This window comes from Protopterus annectens, chromosome 1.part2 (genome assembly GCF_019279795.1).
Source record: "Protopterus annectens isolate FY-2018-M chromosome 1.part2, PAN1.0, whole genome shotgun sequence".
NCBI lineage: Eukaryota > Metazoa > Chordata > Ceratodontiformes > Protopteridae > Protopterus > Protopterus annectens.
Window position 1 is genome coordinate 1083035319 of NC_056727.1, and position 17863 is coordinate 1083053181.

The 17863-nt window shown below is 36.6% G+C and overlaps 1 long non-coding RNA gene across 1 annotated transcript in view; it reads right to left on the reverse strand.

Annotated features, from left to right (window-relative positions):
- Positions 1-875: 875 nt before the first annotated feature.
- LOC122792241 overlaps positions 876-17863 on the reverse strand; it is a 42151-nt gene continuing 25163 nt past the window's right edge. Inside the window, exon 4 of the long non-coding RNA XR_006363296.1 lies at positions 876-1138. This is a non-coding gene — a long non-coding RNA (uncharacterized LOC122792241). The remainder of the gene's footprint in view (positions 1139-17863) is intronic.

A 17863-nucleotide genomic window follows, 5' to 3' on the forward strand; every position in this document is an offset into this window, starting at 1 on the left:
CTTTGCTCATTTACTTCAGATCATCTCATTGTCCCAGAAGTCAGACACAACAGAGAGACATATAAAGACAAGTAGACTTGTTTTGCCTCGTTAGTTACTAGGAAAGGGTTATACCTATTTTTCACCTCCTGCTCTCTCTATTTTGGCCTATCTGAAATCTTTGATTCAAAACTGAGATATTCCTGTGTCATAGTCCATCTTGCAGCTATCTGACTTTTCCTCATTGATATTGCAAAGGTATCTAAACCTTTGTCAGGGGTACCTTCTTTTGAAGATATCCCTTTCAGGATCTTCTCCCTTTCCTCTCTTTGCATCGGATCAGTATTTTATATCTGGAGAAGCTCATATTACCACCTTTGAGTCTGCAACTTCAGCTGAGTTGAAGAATACCTCAAAGAAGTCGTTTTTTTTTTTTTTTTTTTTTTTTGATAGTCACATCTGCCAGAAGAATTTCTGAGAAGCTTGCCTTCTTTTGATCCTCCATATCTTACATTCTTTAAGGATATGGGTACTTTAAGAACCAACCACTCATTCATGCTTAAAATGTCCATGAAGACAAACTTGAACCAATCCACAAACTTGCGTGTCTTCCCAGGGTATTCTAATTAGACAGACAAGCTGCTCTATTGCATGAACACACACTGGCAATTCAAGTTTTATGGTAAGAGAATGAAGACTATCCAAAATGATTGCCACTTATGTCACTTTCAAAAGAGGAAGGCTAGGCAGAAAGTACTGAAGTTTACCCTGTGTAAACATTGCTGAATTATGTTATTAAACAAGGATTGTGTTACTTAATGTACTTCTATCCTATCATTACCAGTGTTCCTGCTTTTTAACTTGTACTCAGGTTGTAGACATCTACTAGTAAAATTTGTTGCACTCTCCATGTATTTGTTGATTTTTTTTGTGCATTAGTTTAATTTTGTACAATACTCAAGACACATGCATTAGTTTAATTTTGTACAATATCCAGACACATTTAGGCATCCTTTAATCAGATTTTTTTGTATTTGTAGCAACATATAGGCATCCTCTATTTAGACATTCTGCAATTCCACAGGCACTGCGCTTAGTTACAGCTGCCGTATTCCCTCCTCCATTCTGAATGTGCTTCAGTCAAAGGTGATTTGCTTACCTAATCAGAGCAGAAAACAGATTCAAACACAAGAAAAGCACAAAACTGTTTTTAAAAATTCCTTGCATTAAATTTGGACTAACTTATAACATGTATACTCCCACTTCTATGGATAATAGTTTGATGTGTATTTCTAATTATATGACCCCAAATAAGTGATTGTATGCTTTTAAGTATATCCTTATATTTTACAAAAATATGCAGACTGTTCTCCTTGTGGTAGCTACTAGAATAATGTTTTCCAGACATTTGCCCTGTCCTTAATATATTTACCCCAGCCTGTACTATTACACTTGATTCAGTTAGTGGCATTGCATATAATCAATACAATAACATTAAAATACTCTCTTTCTTTGTAAGCTATCACTCCCTCTCTTAACTGGTATAAGAATAATAAACATAAGTTGTGCATTTCAGGACAGTCTTTTACATCACAATGTGTGCACTGACCTGATTTCAATACACTGTTTTTGGTTGGAAGCAAGCCTAGGGTCTTCTTATTCTGCTTTGGCTCACTACTGTTTTCTTCACTACCACATAGCTTAATGGGTAGAGTCACAGCTCCATGTGTAGTAGGTCCAGGGTTTGAATATATGGAAGGCAAATTAGTATTAGATAAGCTCCTTGGTGCATGCGATAAGTATGTCATACTATATTGTGTACTACTAGATAGGTAGGGGTTCTAATCTGACAACAGACAAGAGTGTGTGTGTGTGTGTGTGTGTGTGTGTGTGTGTGTGTGTGTGGTGTGTATAAATATATCCCCTTGCAACAGTAAAGACATGCCTGTATGGCCTATCTCTGTCCAATGGTTAAACCCGGGGATTCCACCCATGTCCATGCTGGACAGGGGCTTTGGGTGCTGACTTGTCTAAACATGGGTTAAACTCTAGGCTAGGCGTATAAGGGCCTCATGGCCAATACCCTACTAATTTCCTATGATCCTGCGTCTTCCCTAACACCATCGCTCTCACCCCTTTCTTAATTTCCTTTATTCTTCCTCAGCTCCACCTCCATCTTTTTACCAGCCAATAATGATCTATTTTGATCTTTATAATGTGCACTACAGCATGCCTAATTAACTTTCCCATTTGTGTTTGCCCACTGCCTCATTTCTTGTGGTTTTCCCATTTGCTCCTTCTTCAACCACTTGGCAGAATTCTGCCTAAATTTTCACTTTTTAATGTGCTATAGTCCGTTACTTTCCATACAGTAATCAAACTCCCTACCTTTCTTGTACATCAATAAATCTACCCCAAAATATTCAGTCACACTTGGTTTGCCTCCAGTGCATACCTTCAGTATCTTCTTCTACTGAATTCTCATCAAGTCAACAACATAACACCTTTATAACTAATAAAAAATGTAATAGATTACAATTTGAAAATATTAACAGACTTGCACGGAGACCTACCAGTCACCACCATCATCATCCATCATTACACTATGGAAAAACAAGCAAAATTCCTCTCCACTTTGATATGATGATGCAAACAAAGCAATTGCAAACATTACTTGTATAACATAATACAACTTATAGTCTCACTTATTTTTTTTCCTGTCTCTACCAACTACTACATCACACTTTATATACAATACTAATATTACTCTCACACACCAACACAAGCACTTAATCTAAAAAATGTTAATAGTACAGCACCAAATCCTCAGATATTCAGATCGAACACCACTGACCTGTTAATTCTAACATATTTACTAACAAAACAAACCGAGAATTAAACAAGTCAAATAGAGCCAAACCTTACTGCAGAAATCTAAACATCTAAACATCAGCATAAACTTGAACACAAACTACTTCCAGAATGTGGGGACATTTGTCATCACCCAGGACCTACAATACATAATTCTGTCTTGTGCATGTCTAATACACCTTTCTGAAGCAGCCCTTCTGGATTAAAACTAGGTCATATAAATGCCCATAGTATGCAGAATAAAATAACAGAATTGTGTAGCTGGATCTCTCTCTAACCCCTGACATAACTGTAGTAAAAGAAACCTGGCTTAAGCCCCACACAAAAGATGAAGAAATACTACTGTCTCCTAGCTACAGCATTGTCAATAGTGGAAATATTATATATTAAACATATTTAACCTTGATGTGCACCCCACACAAATACCAATAATGTTGAAATCCTAGTAACTACACTTAAAATGAACCCTCAAAAATCAATATGTATAGCAACACTCTATATAGCTCCTTTAATCAGTTTTGTTACTTAAATACAATAAGCGTCTTCTGCTAGTACACAGGGCTCATTCCTCTGGAGCTGGAGCTACTTCCACAGCTTTTTTGCAGGTAGGCATCTCTTTGTGATACTTTCTCAGTGGTTTCTTGGTCTAATTTTGACATCTCTGCAATCCATTGTAAGTTAGATGAGATGCCAAGGTATAGGTCTTTATTTGGAGCCACTGTGATAAAAGTGTCATGTTCCCATGGGGGGGGGGGGGGCATGAATGTTTGCTTGATACTCTGGTATGCATTTATAGACTATGAACTTTGTCTTATGTGCATTTATAGACTATGAACTTTGTCTTATGTGATTCATGTACTTACCACCTTAGTTACAAATCTGGAAAAGAAGGTTCATCCTCTGTATCATAATCTGTCTTCTTGAGTTCCTAGTATTTCCAGTTTCTGATGCATTAGCACTTCTAACCTCAAATCTGAAGATGCTGCAAAATAGTGATGGAGTTTGGTAGCCTGGGAAATTTTTACCTGTTGAGTGGTTCTAATGCCTACTAACCTTAGTCTTCAATTGCAGATAATGAACCTTCTCTAATAAATCTACCATTATGGCAAGGAAATAACTTTCATATCTCATGCACTATTGTGAGATACTGTTTGACCCTTCTGTTATTTTGTTTGGAGAAACTGTAATAGCAGACCTGCCTGTTAAACACACACACACGCACTTAGCATATAATCTCTAACCAGGAAGAACCAATGATTCTTAACTGGCTGCCTTCAGTGCGCCATTTTATACAACACTGGCTGGCTTCACTAACCAAAAAATGTGTGAGAACCTTTTCTATTTGTTTATTTATTTGACTTTGTGTACTGGGGAAGACCAACTGGGCAAAGCCCCTTTTCGGTGGAGCCTGTGAAGAAAAGCTCCAAATAACATACCTTACATTAAGCTAACAAGAAGAAAATACTATAATGCTCAGAATTATATAACCTTAAAGGTGATTACCATGCTATACACAGCATGTTAAGCTCAGACACATCTACAGAATACATTATATACAGTCGGTAAAACTCATACACATCAACACAACATTCAGCACTCTTTTACACTGTAATGTTAGCACACAGACAGTAGAGAACATATTTTATCCATATTTTATCCAATCAGTTAAATTGTCATGAGCCCCATAACTACAGAATTTACTGATAGTTATTGATCTGATTGAATGAGTTGGGGAATTAGTAATGCAGTTGGTACAAAGGCAGTACTGTTACGTCGACAGGTATGATTTCATTGGGATTGTAAATTATAGATGGGATAAGATTTAAAATAAGAAGGGGTTTAGTAATGGGGTTGTTACCAAAGCAGCATCATTTGCTTGACAGTGATGTCTTCAAGCAGATTTTAGATTGTAGCTAAGATGAGATATCTCTGATATCTGCTGAGACTGAATTTGACATTACCCACTACAATTTTTAAATTTTTGAGTGAGCACTAGGAATTGGTTTAGTCAGCACAATTGTCTGGGGTGTGTGTGCCAGTGCAATAACTTGCTAGTGGGATGGCATCTGTCTTAGGCAGGGTATACAGGATGATGTGGGCAGGTTTAATATGAGAAAAGGCTAGTAGATTATATAGCTCCAATTAGTTAAGGGAGTGAAGTGTCACCCAGAGATATGTTTAGTAAATGTGGTTACTTGCATACTTACAATTTTATTATAAGATTGCTAAAGATTACCTGGTTGAAAATTGATGAAGCATACAGGAGGCTAGGGAGTAGCTAGGTCTAAGCTATACTCGTAAATGCATATTGTGTTAATACAGTTTCATCTTTATGAAGAACACCTGCATTACAGTCATTTTTCTGACCTGCATGTTGGAGATGCTGACTGAATCTTATCCTATGATCTATTGCTATTCCCAGTAGTTTTATATATTTTTTTTACTAACTCAGTTGAAGTATTACTGTTTGTTAATATTTTAAGTTGCCATAGTTTGATTGATGGGTTGGATGTGAAAATACCACTAATTTATAGTTTTATTTGGATTTAGGAGACGTTTAGATCATTCCAGTTAGTTTTCAGTTTTTGCAGAAGAATGATGCTAGTCACCTTGGAGCTGTTTGACATAGCGATGACTTATTCACATACTGAATTAGATTTGCTGGGTGAGAATCTGTATGCATTTTATTTATAAATATTTTAAAGAGCAAACAACCTAACACTGAACCTTGTGACAAACTTAATGCTATTTGCTGTAGAACTGAGAGTTCATCAACCTAGTGTTCATGCTGTGTTTGGAGGCAGAGCTGACTAGTGTTCATGCTGTGTTTGGAGGCAGAGCTGACTTTTAAACTGACTATATTAATTGTGAGGCCAACTTCCTTGAGTATAAGTAACTGAATAGGATGTGAAACTGTATCAAATGCTTTGAACAGACCTAAAAAGAGTGATGCACCCATTTTGCCTTTATTTTGTCTGCCATGACTACCCATTTTGCCTTTATTTGGTCTGCCATGACTATAGTTTATTAAAGTTATTAATGCTGTTTCTGTCTATGGACTGGCCTAAAGTTAAGCATAGTAACATGTCGCCTGCTGGGTAACTGATCACCTGTATGTGAACACATTTTTTTTTTTAAGTATTTTAGACAGAGGGGTCAAATGATTTGCCATTTTTATGTAAGGGGATAACACAGGATTGTTTCCAGAGTGAGGAGACTGTTCCTTCTTGGAGAGAGTTATTTCTAAGTATAGACAATGGGTATGCAATGGGTTTTGCAATTATTTTGAGGTATCAGTATGTTATCAGCTGCAGGAGAGGCGGGATTAGGTTTTTGAATAAGTTTTTTTTTTAATCATGATGGCAGGAGTTGTGGTAAGTGAGAAGGTAGTAGTATCAATGTCCATCTCACTTACTGATGTATTGTGTGTATTGGATTTGTTATGAGAATTAGGCACATTTATGTACAAGTTAAATCTGCATGCTGTATTATAGTTTGTAGACCCAACCAAATACATGCAGGGGAGACAAGGTGCACGGATTAAACCATAAATGTAAAGTCCAAAAGAAAGAAATCCAGCACCAGGAGAAGTTTAAAAATAAATGTTTTAAATATTTTTATTGTGGCAAACCCAAAAATCCATAAGCAGCAAACCGGTTTCGGATGAGTAATAGCCTTCTTCAGTGCATTAGTGTATACAGACAGGTCTACATACTTATATAGGTAAAAAGTCAAGAAAATGAACTACAGTCCTCCACTGAGAAAATTAGCTTAACTCATTCAGGCCAGGATTAAATAATGCACCTAGCCTAATAATCCATACAGACTCCTTTTGGTTTAAAATAGAATGCCATCCTGATTTACATGTTTTACTGCATTGAATTCTATCAATTATAGTGAATGTAAACTTTGCAGTTTTGCGGATCAAAGTGTGTTTATATAGGGCATTGGATAACCTTTTGTTTTTCATGTCGCTTAAACGTTCACTAATTCTTAATCTAAAAGGTCTTGATGCTTGCCCTACGTAGAACGTAGACCAAAAGCAGGTAGCTAAATAGATTACCCAATCGCTACTGCAGTTACCAAAACATCTTATGTCATAGACTCTTGATGTATTTTTGCTGGTGAATTCCTTTGTTTTAATTATATGTTTGCAAGCATTGCAATGACCACAGGCTATACAGCCTGATAATCTGTCTCCAAACAAAGTAGTTTGTTGTTTGATGGGCTCAGTATGATTTTTATAATGGGTAAGATGTGAGTTAATGGTTCTGCCTCTGCGATATGAAAATAAACAACGAGGTGTAAGAAAATTACCTAGTTTATCATGAGCCAACAAAATATCCCAGTGATTGTTGATAATGTCCCTAAACCAATCGGGTTGCATCCAAAGGTAGTTACTAGCCTAATGGGTTGTGAGGTTTTATTGGAAGTGGTTTGGTCCCTATACTGTAATAACTGGCTTATATCTTGTTGATCAGCAAAACTCTGTGCCAGATTCAAAGATTCTGCCCAGTAACCTCTGTTGAGAAATCTTTGAATAAGTTCATATTGGCAAGGCCCATGAGTTTGCACAGAGGAACATATACGTTTCATACGTAGATATTGAGATTTGGGAATATTCTGGATGATGTGGCATGGGTGATGGCTGGAAGCATGTAATAAGGTGTTATATTGTGGAAATTTTCTATAAACCTTTGTTTCCAGTGTGTGATCTGTCTAGTAATGGACACATCCAAGAAAAGTTATATTTTGATATTCAGTATTAAGTGTGAATTGGATACCCCATTTGTTTTCATTGAGGTATTCTATAAACTCCTTGGCATATGGCTTATCACTCTGCCACACCATCCAACAATTGTCCAGATAGAGTCACCAAATATCTATCTGGTCCAAGAATAAATAGATTGTGGTGATAATCGTATATAAGCTGTTCCTCTAGATATCCCATAAAAAGGTTGGCATAGATGGGAGCAAAGGATGCTCCCATCGCCGTGCCTTGAACCTGCCAATAACACCTCCCATGAAAATAAAAGATTTTTTTGGACAACACACGTTCCGTCAAACAAACTAATAATGTGTTAAAACCAGGAGTGTATAGATCCGATCTATCAAGCCAGAATTGAATAGCCTCTAGTTCTGCCCAATGTGGAATGCTGGCATATAATGAGGTGACGTATAGTGTACATAGATACCAACTTGGTTCTAATTATGTGTCCTGGATGATATTCAGAAATTGTGTAGTGTCTTTGATTCTAGACCTAACCAGAGGTAGCTAAGGCTGTAAATATTAAGTTAAGAAAACTGATAAAGGTTCTGTTAAATAACCCCTGCCAGATACTATTGGTCGTCCAGGAGGATTAGTAGAATGTGTGTGTATCTTAGCCTTAAGTTGTTTGCAAGTTTTTTGACAAATAATGCCTTCGTCAACGGCTAGGTCTAGAAAAGAATCAATTTCTTTCTTGAAATTGGGAGTTGGATCTAGGACCATCTGTATAAGAACGGACGGCTGATAGCTGTTTCTCTGCCTCGGCATAATACATACTCCAGTCCATGACAACTACCGCCCCTCCCTTGTCCGCTGGCAAAATGACTAGATCCTGTTTCTTACTAAGAGTTTGTAGGGCTAATTGTTCAGGTCTGGATAGATTATGTTTAATATGATGTAATTCGTGATGAAAATGAAGATCTTTAAGTACACACTCCTTAAACACTGCAACATGTTTGTCCATTGTAGGCATAAAACTAGATTTCCCAAATAAAAAATCAGTAGGTCTTTGAGTATCCTATGTATCGGAAAATAATACTTTTAGGTTAAGTAATCTACAAAAATCATTGACATCATTCACCAGAGTAAGTTCAGGAACCAAAAAAGAAGGTACAAAATTGACACCCTTATTAAGCACTTTTATTTCAGCATTCGACAAATTATAGGAGGAAATATTTTGTACATTATCAATATTCAATGAGATGTTATCTTCTCCAATAGCTGTTGAATGTTGTGTATTCCTTCTGGGTTTTCTGCCCCCCTATGTTTCTTATGCCTAAAGGGTCTCTATTTGGTTTCCTCTTGGCCGCTGGAGATTCCTGGGCAGATAAAGAATCTAAATCAGTAATGGAGGATGAGTCATCCCCTGATGTCCCACTATAGCCCTGTTCTTTATTTCTTAATATGGATTGTGGTCTTTTCTTCCTATTAATTGCCTTAGGACCAGAACCATAAAAACATACATTTTTTTGCGTCACAAAAGGCTTGCCCTTATCGTAGTCCACAGTGTCCCTATGAAAGTTTTGTGTTTTTTTTTTCCTTAATCAGTTGTTTCTCTAATAATGATAGATCTTTAGCCAAATTATTCAAATGTTTACTGAAAAAGGGCTCTGCCTCATAGACCTTAACCTCTTCACAATTAGCAGTAACCTCTAATATGCATTGGTTTATTGTTCTCTTGTAGTAATTAGTTAAAGCATCCACAAAAAGCATGGATGCTTTGTGTTGTACTTGGGTCCAACCATGGGATAGTTGGTCATCTATCTGGTTCACCAAAGGTTGGATCCGGACTCTTAAGCCTCTTGGTGTGATATCCTTTACCTTGTAGGCTTTAAATAATTTGAGGTGCCATATGTTGGACCCGAGGGTCCTCATATTTTTTGCCATCTTCTGGAATAAGACACCACAGAGACTGTCCGGATCCTCCTGTCCTGAAGTGGAATCTGTTGAGTTAGGTTGTGTAAGACCAAAAATCTCTAAGTTGTCACCGTCTGCTGACATTCCCTCCAAAAGTTTGGTGAGATCCATGTCTGTGTGTATTCCGGATTAATAAGTCGATGACCCCTTCCCAAAAGAAAAGAAGGGAAATGGAGATGTCCTTAAAAAGACTTTCTGAATCAGTACTATGTGACCAATGGATATAGAGAATCGTCTTTGAAGTTTGTATTGAAAAAAATATATCCAACCACTCAGAGAAAAGTTTCAATATCCAAACCAAAAAGACAAATACATGCTGTTAAATGAATTACTAAGTAAAATAAATTTATATGGTCCCCACAGAGAGATCAGGCGTGACTAGAGGACCGCACCTCAAGCCACCCAAATATGAATAGTAATTGGTAGAGGAGTACAATCAAAAAAGGTTATAAACAGCCTGCAATAACCACTTGTCAAATATCAACCCAGCAGCACAAAAATCTTTGTATGGGTAGCTGACCTTCATCTCTGCCACCCACGGATATATGTTTTTGCTGTAAATGTAGAGCTCTAAGATCTCACAAAGTATAAAAAACAAAGTGAACTAATAACTTGTATAAGACTTGTTTATATATAACAGACAGTAAATGACGGCCGACAAACGTCTCTGCCACCTATCAAAAACTTTCAGGCACAAAACCCCCCCCTGAAATTATTGATTATATCTGTGAAAACAAATTGTTGTCACAATCAATTCAGTGGTACACTATTTTTGAAAGGACTGACCTTTTGTCTCCGTCCCTAAAAATCACATACGGGTGTACCCCAGTTTTTGGGTCAGTGAATATCTTCCATATAAATATAACCAATATCTACATGATGTAATGCCACAGGTATCACCCTATGGCCAAAATTTTTAGATATTCCAAGAGAGTATTATTGGAGCCAAACAAAGAAATCATCCACCAATTTCTATCTGACTGCAAGATGTTCCTTCTGAGGTTTATAATTTACAGAAATGCCCCCATCTAACTACTGAAGACCATATAAAATCTGTATTAGGGATCCCAAAACTAAGGCCCAAAAATATTCCAAACATGAATTTTTGGTTTGGAATTGAATCCTAATATGAACTGATCATATCAAGGTTGAGGGCTGCTTTGTCAGCAACTACTGTGGAAGCTATATGCAGTTGTCATAACCACAAACAGTAAAAAGATTTTGTTGCTGAATGTCTAACAACAACCAAGGGTGAACCAAAATATAATGGACTGAACCACTAACTCAATCATGTATCGATTGTGTGTAGATTAAACAATGCGTATGCCAACCAGGAAAAAAACTTGACAAATCGTTAGTAATAAGATTCTAATAAGAAGTTACATAAGCCTGCTGTCGGCAAGTATTTCTGCTCCCCATCCACTATAGGCCCCAAACATCTACTATTTAAATATGTTCCTGTCTATAAAATATATAGATAAATATTATCGGAACATTGAAAAATAAACCTGTTTTGAAAACAAATCAAGTCATATGTATAATATAAAAATAAAATGAACATAAGCATGCACTTTGCTCAATACATATAGTTTGAAATGGTCGCTCAAATAGTCAAACTGAGTAACAATTCAAAAAGATGGTGTTTCTGCCAACAAAAAATATGATGTAAAGTGATCCAGCAAAAATCAGCACAGATCTAAAGTAATTAGCAAATAGTGAAGTCCCCAACTGCAGCGCATGTAAAATAGTCCAAGCCCATTCTATCAACTATAAACCAGGAACAAGTTGTATTTAATCACAAATCCATGATTAATAGTTCCAAAAGTATAAAGTCCAATGTCCGCCAAACAGTCATTCTCCTTCTAAATCTGTATTGATGGTACCGCTCAGCCACAAAAGTTTCTGTTGATGGATTCTAAACATACGTAAGTAGCAGAAAATGAATAAAGATGGTGTCCCCGCCAAGATTTATCCCAAACCAAACAGTGCATCCAAAAACACCATACTAATTCGCCCATATATATCCAAAAAGAAACGAACATGATACAAGCCCTTATGGCTGATAAGAACACATTAGTTCGAATCTTATCTCAAGATCTCAACAGATGTATGTAAAATGATGTTTGAAAAAAACTGTTTGGCAACCAAAGGGTAATATTATATCACGAAAAGATATGTTAACAGTACCTGATCCAAACGATTAGTAATGAGATAGCAATGTCCAAGGTGGTTGTCCGTAAATGTTGCTTGCTTGGAAGAGAATTGGCCGCCAAACCCTAAAGTATGGAAACTTCACATTGGGTCATAACCAGAACAAAACTGCAAAAGTTGAATACTTGAATATCCTCCCGATAGGAAGTGTATCAAATTCAAAAAGTTGTTCAAGATGACATGGATACCAAAAGAGTTAAAAAATTATATATAACTGCACCTGTCTCAGCTTATGCAAAGGGTAGAAAGCCACTGATTTAGATGCATCTTCCCCAAGAGCCTCCAGCATCTGCTCAAACGAAGTGCAGACCCAACCAAATACACGCAGGGGAGAAAAGGTGCACGGATTAAACCATAACTGTAAAGTCCAAAAGAAAGACATCCAGCACCAGGAGAAGTTTAAAAATAAATGTTTTAAATATTTTTATTGTGGCAAACCAAAAAATCCATAAGCAGCAAACCAGTTTCGGCTGAGTAATAGCCTTCTTCAGTGCATTAGTGTATAGAGACAGGTCTACATACTTATATATAAACTATAGGTTTGCAAGCGCTGCAATGACCACAGGCTATACAGCCTGATAGTAGTTTGTTGTTTGATGGGCTCAGTATGAAGTTTACTTGCTTGCAAACATAGTTAAAACAAAGGAATTCACCAGCAAAAATACATCAAGATTCTATGACATATGATGTTTTGGGAACTGCAGTAGCGATTGGGTAATCTATTTAGCTACCTGCTTTTGCTCTGCCTTCTACATAGGGAAAACATCAAGACCTTTTAGATTCAGAATTAGTGAACATTTAAGCGACATCAAAAACAAAAGGTTATCCAATGCCCTATATAAAACACACTTTGAACCACAAAACTGCAAAGTTCGCATTCACTATAACTGATATAACTCAATGCAATAAAACATGTAAATCAGGATAGCATTCTATTTTAAACCAAAAGGAGTCAGGATGGATTATTAGGCTAGGTGCATTATTTAATCCTGGCCTGAATGAGTTAAGTTTATTTGCCTGTAACCAGTCAATGGAGGACTGTAATTAATTTTATTGTCTTTTTACCTATGTAAGTATGTAGACCTGTCTCTATACACTAATGCACTGAAGAAGGCTATTACTCAGCCGAAACCAGTTTGCTGCTTATGGATTTTTGGGTTTGCCACAATAAAAATATTTAAAACATTTATTTTTAAACTTCTCCTGGTGCTGTATTATAGTTTGTGTCATGTATGAATGGGTAGGGTTGTGAATTTTGACTAGGCTGTATAAGATTACTGACTGTTAACCAAAAATGTTCTGGTATTTTAGTGGTTTTCCACTAGACTTGTATAATTACTTTGCACAGCCTTTAGGATGGTATTCTTATTTAGGTTTCATAAGTGTTAATATTATTGCAGATTATTGTTCTTTCTGTATATTCTACTTTTTTTCAATGCTTTATCTCAGTTATGCATTACCTTTTTATATCTGGCATAAACCATAGTGTGGGATTTTGATTTGCTTATTTTCCTATGGTAAGGTTTAATATGGAGAAGAAGGTTTAGTTGAAGTGAGTTACTGCATCAGCTAAACACAGAGTTAATCTGTACCAACTGACAGTAGGGTGAACATTTTTTTTTAGTATACTTGGGCCAATCAATATTAAGGTCACACAGGATTACTGTTTCAAGTAATATGTTTGTAGTTATCCATGATAATACTGTTTTCAGAATCTGCCTGATCTGCACTAAGAGGTGTATGCAACATTGCTACACATACTGATTTTTGAGAGTTAATTTTAAGTGTAGCTACTACCAACATTTTTTAGTATGATTATTATGGATAATATGATAGACAGGAAGCAATATTTGTTTACCTTTTGTGTGTGTTTAAGCCAGGTTTCTCTTACTGTGATTAGATCAGAGCTATAAAAGATATATAGCCAACAAGGTCTGTTATTTTAATTCACACACTACAGGCATTTATATGACATTTTTATTCCTGAAGGGTGCTCTAGAAAGGTATATTAGGATTACTCAAGACAGTATTGGGTATAGCAGGCCTTTGTTTAGGGTGAATGTCCTTACATTTAGAATAAATTTGCGTTTAGATTTCTACTGGAGTTTAGATTTTTATAATAAGGCATGGATGCATCTGGTTTATTTAATTTTAGAATTTGGTTTACTCAGATATTAGAGTTAACAGATCAACCATGTTAGATTGGAATAGCTGGGTGTTTATTGCAGTACTGTTAGCTGTTTTTAGACTGAGTGCTTGTGTGGGACTGTGAGGGTAAAAGAAATATGATTTAAGTTGGACGTGGTCACTGGTGAGTAGACAGTAGATATTGTATTATTTTGAATAAATAACATCTGTCACTAGGTTGTATTTGTTTTCCATCTAAGTGGAGTGTATGCTGCTTACTTTTTGGCAATATAATAGAATGGGTAATAGAAGAGACTGGTAGTCTGATTATAGGTCAGGTTGTATTTTTATAACAGAAGTCAGTTGGTTATACTTATTTTAATCACTATTAAGGTGTTATGGCATTCTGCTCACAAGGCAGGGTAAAGACATAGAATTAAATCAATGTAAGGCGATACTACTGTAGGTATGTACTTGGGAGTGAAGTAGAAATTTGTCCGAAAATTTGTTGCAGTGCTGGATTACAAGAGGTTGAGTAGTGAAGAAAAGCAATATAATGGATAAAGAGTGAGCAAGTGAGACAGAAGGAAAGAGAGAGAGCTAGCGAGAGAAGATTAGTAAATAGGGGATGGGGGTTCAGGAGGATAGTGAGAGAGAGAGAAAGAAAGAAGATTATTAAATAGTGGATGGGGGCTCAGGAGGCAGAGGGCAACTACGTATGGGGAGGTAAATTACAAAGGCATGTTATAGGGGGTTATAATTATCAAGAAAGACCTTTATTGGATACTAGAAGATGGGGAGACCGCTGAACAGGACTAAAGGAAATGAGGCAGGTGTGGGAGGGATGGGGTTAAGATAGGTTAGCAAAGATGGAGCCACGTGCAGAGAGGTGAAGAAGAGAGGGAAGACCCAATAATGCCCTCACTTGCTTCTGCAACTAAAAACAGTGTATTAGAATCAGTCAGTGACCCCAAGTTAGTAATTTGCAAGTTTCTCTTGAGGTATATAACTTATGTTGAATGTGGGCCCTATGAGAGATAAACCAGAGAGACAACAGCATATAAAAAGAGAATCAAAATATTCAAGAATAAACTACTGGCTGAGGTACTACTGCTAAGAGCAGGGCTGTTTCCAGAAAATATTTCCAAAAGCTACAATAATTAACCAAGTCAGAAAAAAATTGACAAGATGTAAGGGCTACATATAAAACAAGCAAACTCCTGTTTTGGGGTCATGGAAATTACAAAGGCCCAACAAATCTGTAAGTATAAGTGCTTTGGGTGCTTACCTGTTGCAAGTCAGACAAAACAGAAAATAAACAGAAAGTTTGAGTGTTTTTCTTGTGCTTAGACCTTCTTTTATTTGTGATTTGGTACACCTCTGACTGAAGTACATTCAGACAGGGCTGGGGAATATAGCAGTGGTAATTCATCACAGAGCTTGTTGCAAGTCAGATCAAATAGAAATAATAAAAGTAATATATCAAGGTTTTGGTCTTTCTTAAAGGAATATTTCTTTTTAAATAACAGTTTTATTTACATTCTTTTATGTCAATTTCACTTCATTTTTGACATACCACTTGATGAGAACCACAACACTATGCTACATTGCCCCCCAGCTTCAAATCCTCAGAATCCTCAGTTTCAGTTCACTTTGGGCACTGCATTGTGGTGGGTTGAGCCTGGTCTGTGCTGTACTGTGAACTTAAATGGTTGCAAGCAGAGTGTGGCCAGCTACATAGTTTTGTGTTTCCACCTTGCTACTGGTTTAACCCATACCTCTCAAGTGTACCTCATTATGAGGAACATACCTCATTTGGGGTCTTAAAAAGTTAATGTTCCTCAAAGTTCCACATTGAAAGAGTATGTGACACATTCAGTGTTAGGAATTTATTTAAGTGAAATCCATGGTAAATAGAAATTAATCATATTAATTCATTAAAGGATCTTCTTTATAAATAAAACCAGCATATTTAACCATCCTATAACCTTCCTAGTTGAAGTGGTTAGTAAGCCATTAGTATGTGTTCCACATTATGCCCATTTGTTCCACATTATGAAAGCGAGTGGTCCTCATTTTGGAGTTGGAAGGTCGAGACCTATGGTTTAACCTCAATAAGCAGGTGGGGTCTTTTACCAGTGTGAACTCCTGGCCAAGAAGGTAATATTTTGGTGAAAAGAGCATGCACTTGATCTCCACTCATTCCTCGTCAATGGTGGAATAATTGTTTTTTGCTTTACTTAACTTTCAACTAAGAAATCACAGGCTGTTCTTCCCCATCAAAAGCCTGAGATAGCACTGCCTCTAGGCATAAAACTGAAACACTGATGTATCAGTAGAAGCTATAAAAGGCCTGCAAACATCTGGAGATGCTAAAATAGGTTCTGAGCACATTTCCTTTAACTGTTTAAAAGCATTGCCTACCCCTAGTGTCCACTTTACTTTAAAAAGGCATATTCCCTTCTGTCAGGTCTGTAAGATGGCAAGCTACTGATGCAAAATAGAGTACAAGCACTTGATAGTTCCTAGCTAATTCTAATAATGCCCTTACTTGCTTCCTAGTGTGTGTAATAGGACAGTTTCTCAATGCTTGTAGTTTTTTTTTTAACACGTCCCCTAATTGTTGCATACTCCAAATGGTTTGCTCCATCATACCTAACTTAATCTTGGAGGCATTAATTGTTAATTTAGCTTGTTTCAAGAAATGTAGTAAAGCCTGTACCTTAGCTAGATGGAAGTCCCAGTCCTCCGAGAGTATTGTGAAATTATCCAAGTAAGCATCAGCATATTTGACATGGGGGGTTAGGATTCTGTTAATTACAAAGTCGCATTATCTCAGCTCCTCTTTAAAGTAAACATGTAGAGTGAAAGAGTTTTTGGTATTCTGCTTACTGTTGCAAATTCATATATTTGTTTAACTGCTTACATTATATTTCATCATAGTTAGTAGTACTCTTTAAAGTACATTATTTCAAATTCATTGGATTGAATAATTTATGCAATATATAAACTGTTGCAGCTTTTCACCCCTGGCTTCAGATGAAAAGGGGTCTTTGGCCAAGTCAGACTTTCCCAGTAAACAAGTGCAGATAACTAAATACATTTCTGAAAAGTCACAGAGGTACCTTGTACTGCAAAAGTAAGAAAAGTGCATTGGAATAGGCCATCAGGTGTTTAAAAAGCTGTTTTGTTTTCTATAGCTTCAGTTGTCGGAGGGATTTTCTACTACATTTGTTTGGTCTCTTGCTTCCCATGACCTTCTGTTAGTTCATCCACTCTGAGCACTGGCACTGGATAGCTGACAAATGTCAAAATGCTGTTCAGCTCCCCAAAATGATTATGGAATCGGATTGCTCCATCAGGTTTTGAGACTAATACTATGGAGTTGTTCTATCTTTTTTTATCACTATCACCTCCAGCGTAACCATTTTTATATTTCTTTTTCTGCGACTCTGGTATGCTGTAGATTTTTAGTTAACATTTTCCTATGAAATGATCTCAATGTGGTGTTGAATCAGGATTGTTCTGCCAGGTAGTTCCGAAAGCACATTCTTTTATCGTAAAAGAAACTTCCTTATCTCTTATTTCTGTGATTTAGGTATTGTGTCATATACCAGCACTGCAGGCAAACAGTCAGTTTTCTTTCTTCACCATAACAATCAGTTTCTATCGTTAAGCTAACTGCAGAAGTATGTACTTCTTTCTATGCTTTCAGTGTGCTGACATAACATTTGTCTTTTGGCCTTCTCTTTCCTGTCTGTCTGATCATGTAGTTTACATCATTTACTTGTTCTACTATTTCAAATGGACACAACCACTGTTTCTGCATGTCCCTTTATGATGGGCAACACCAGTTTCAGCGTATCTTCTAAGTTGGTATGGGCTTTCTCTTTTTCCCACGTTTCTCTGTCCAGTCCACATGAATGTATGCTATATAGATCAAAAGGACTAAACCCTGTTGAGGCTGATAATATTTCTCTAGTAGGAATT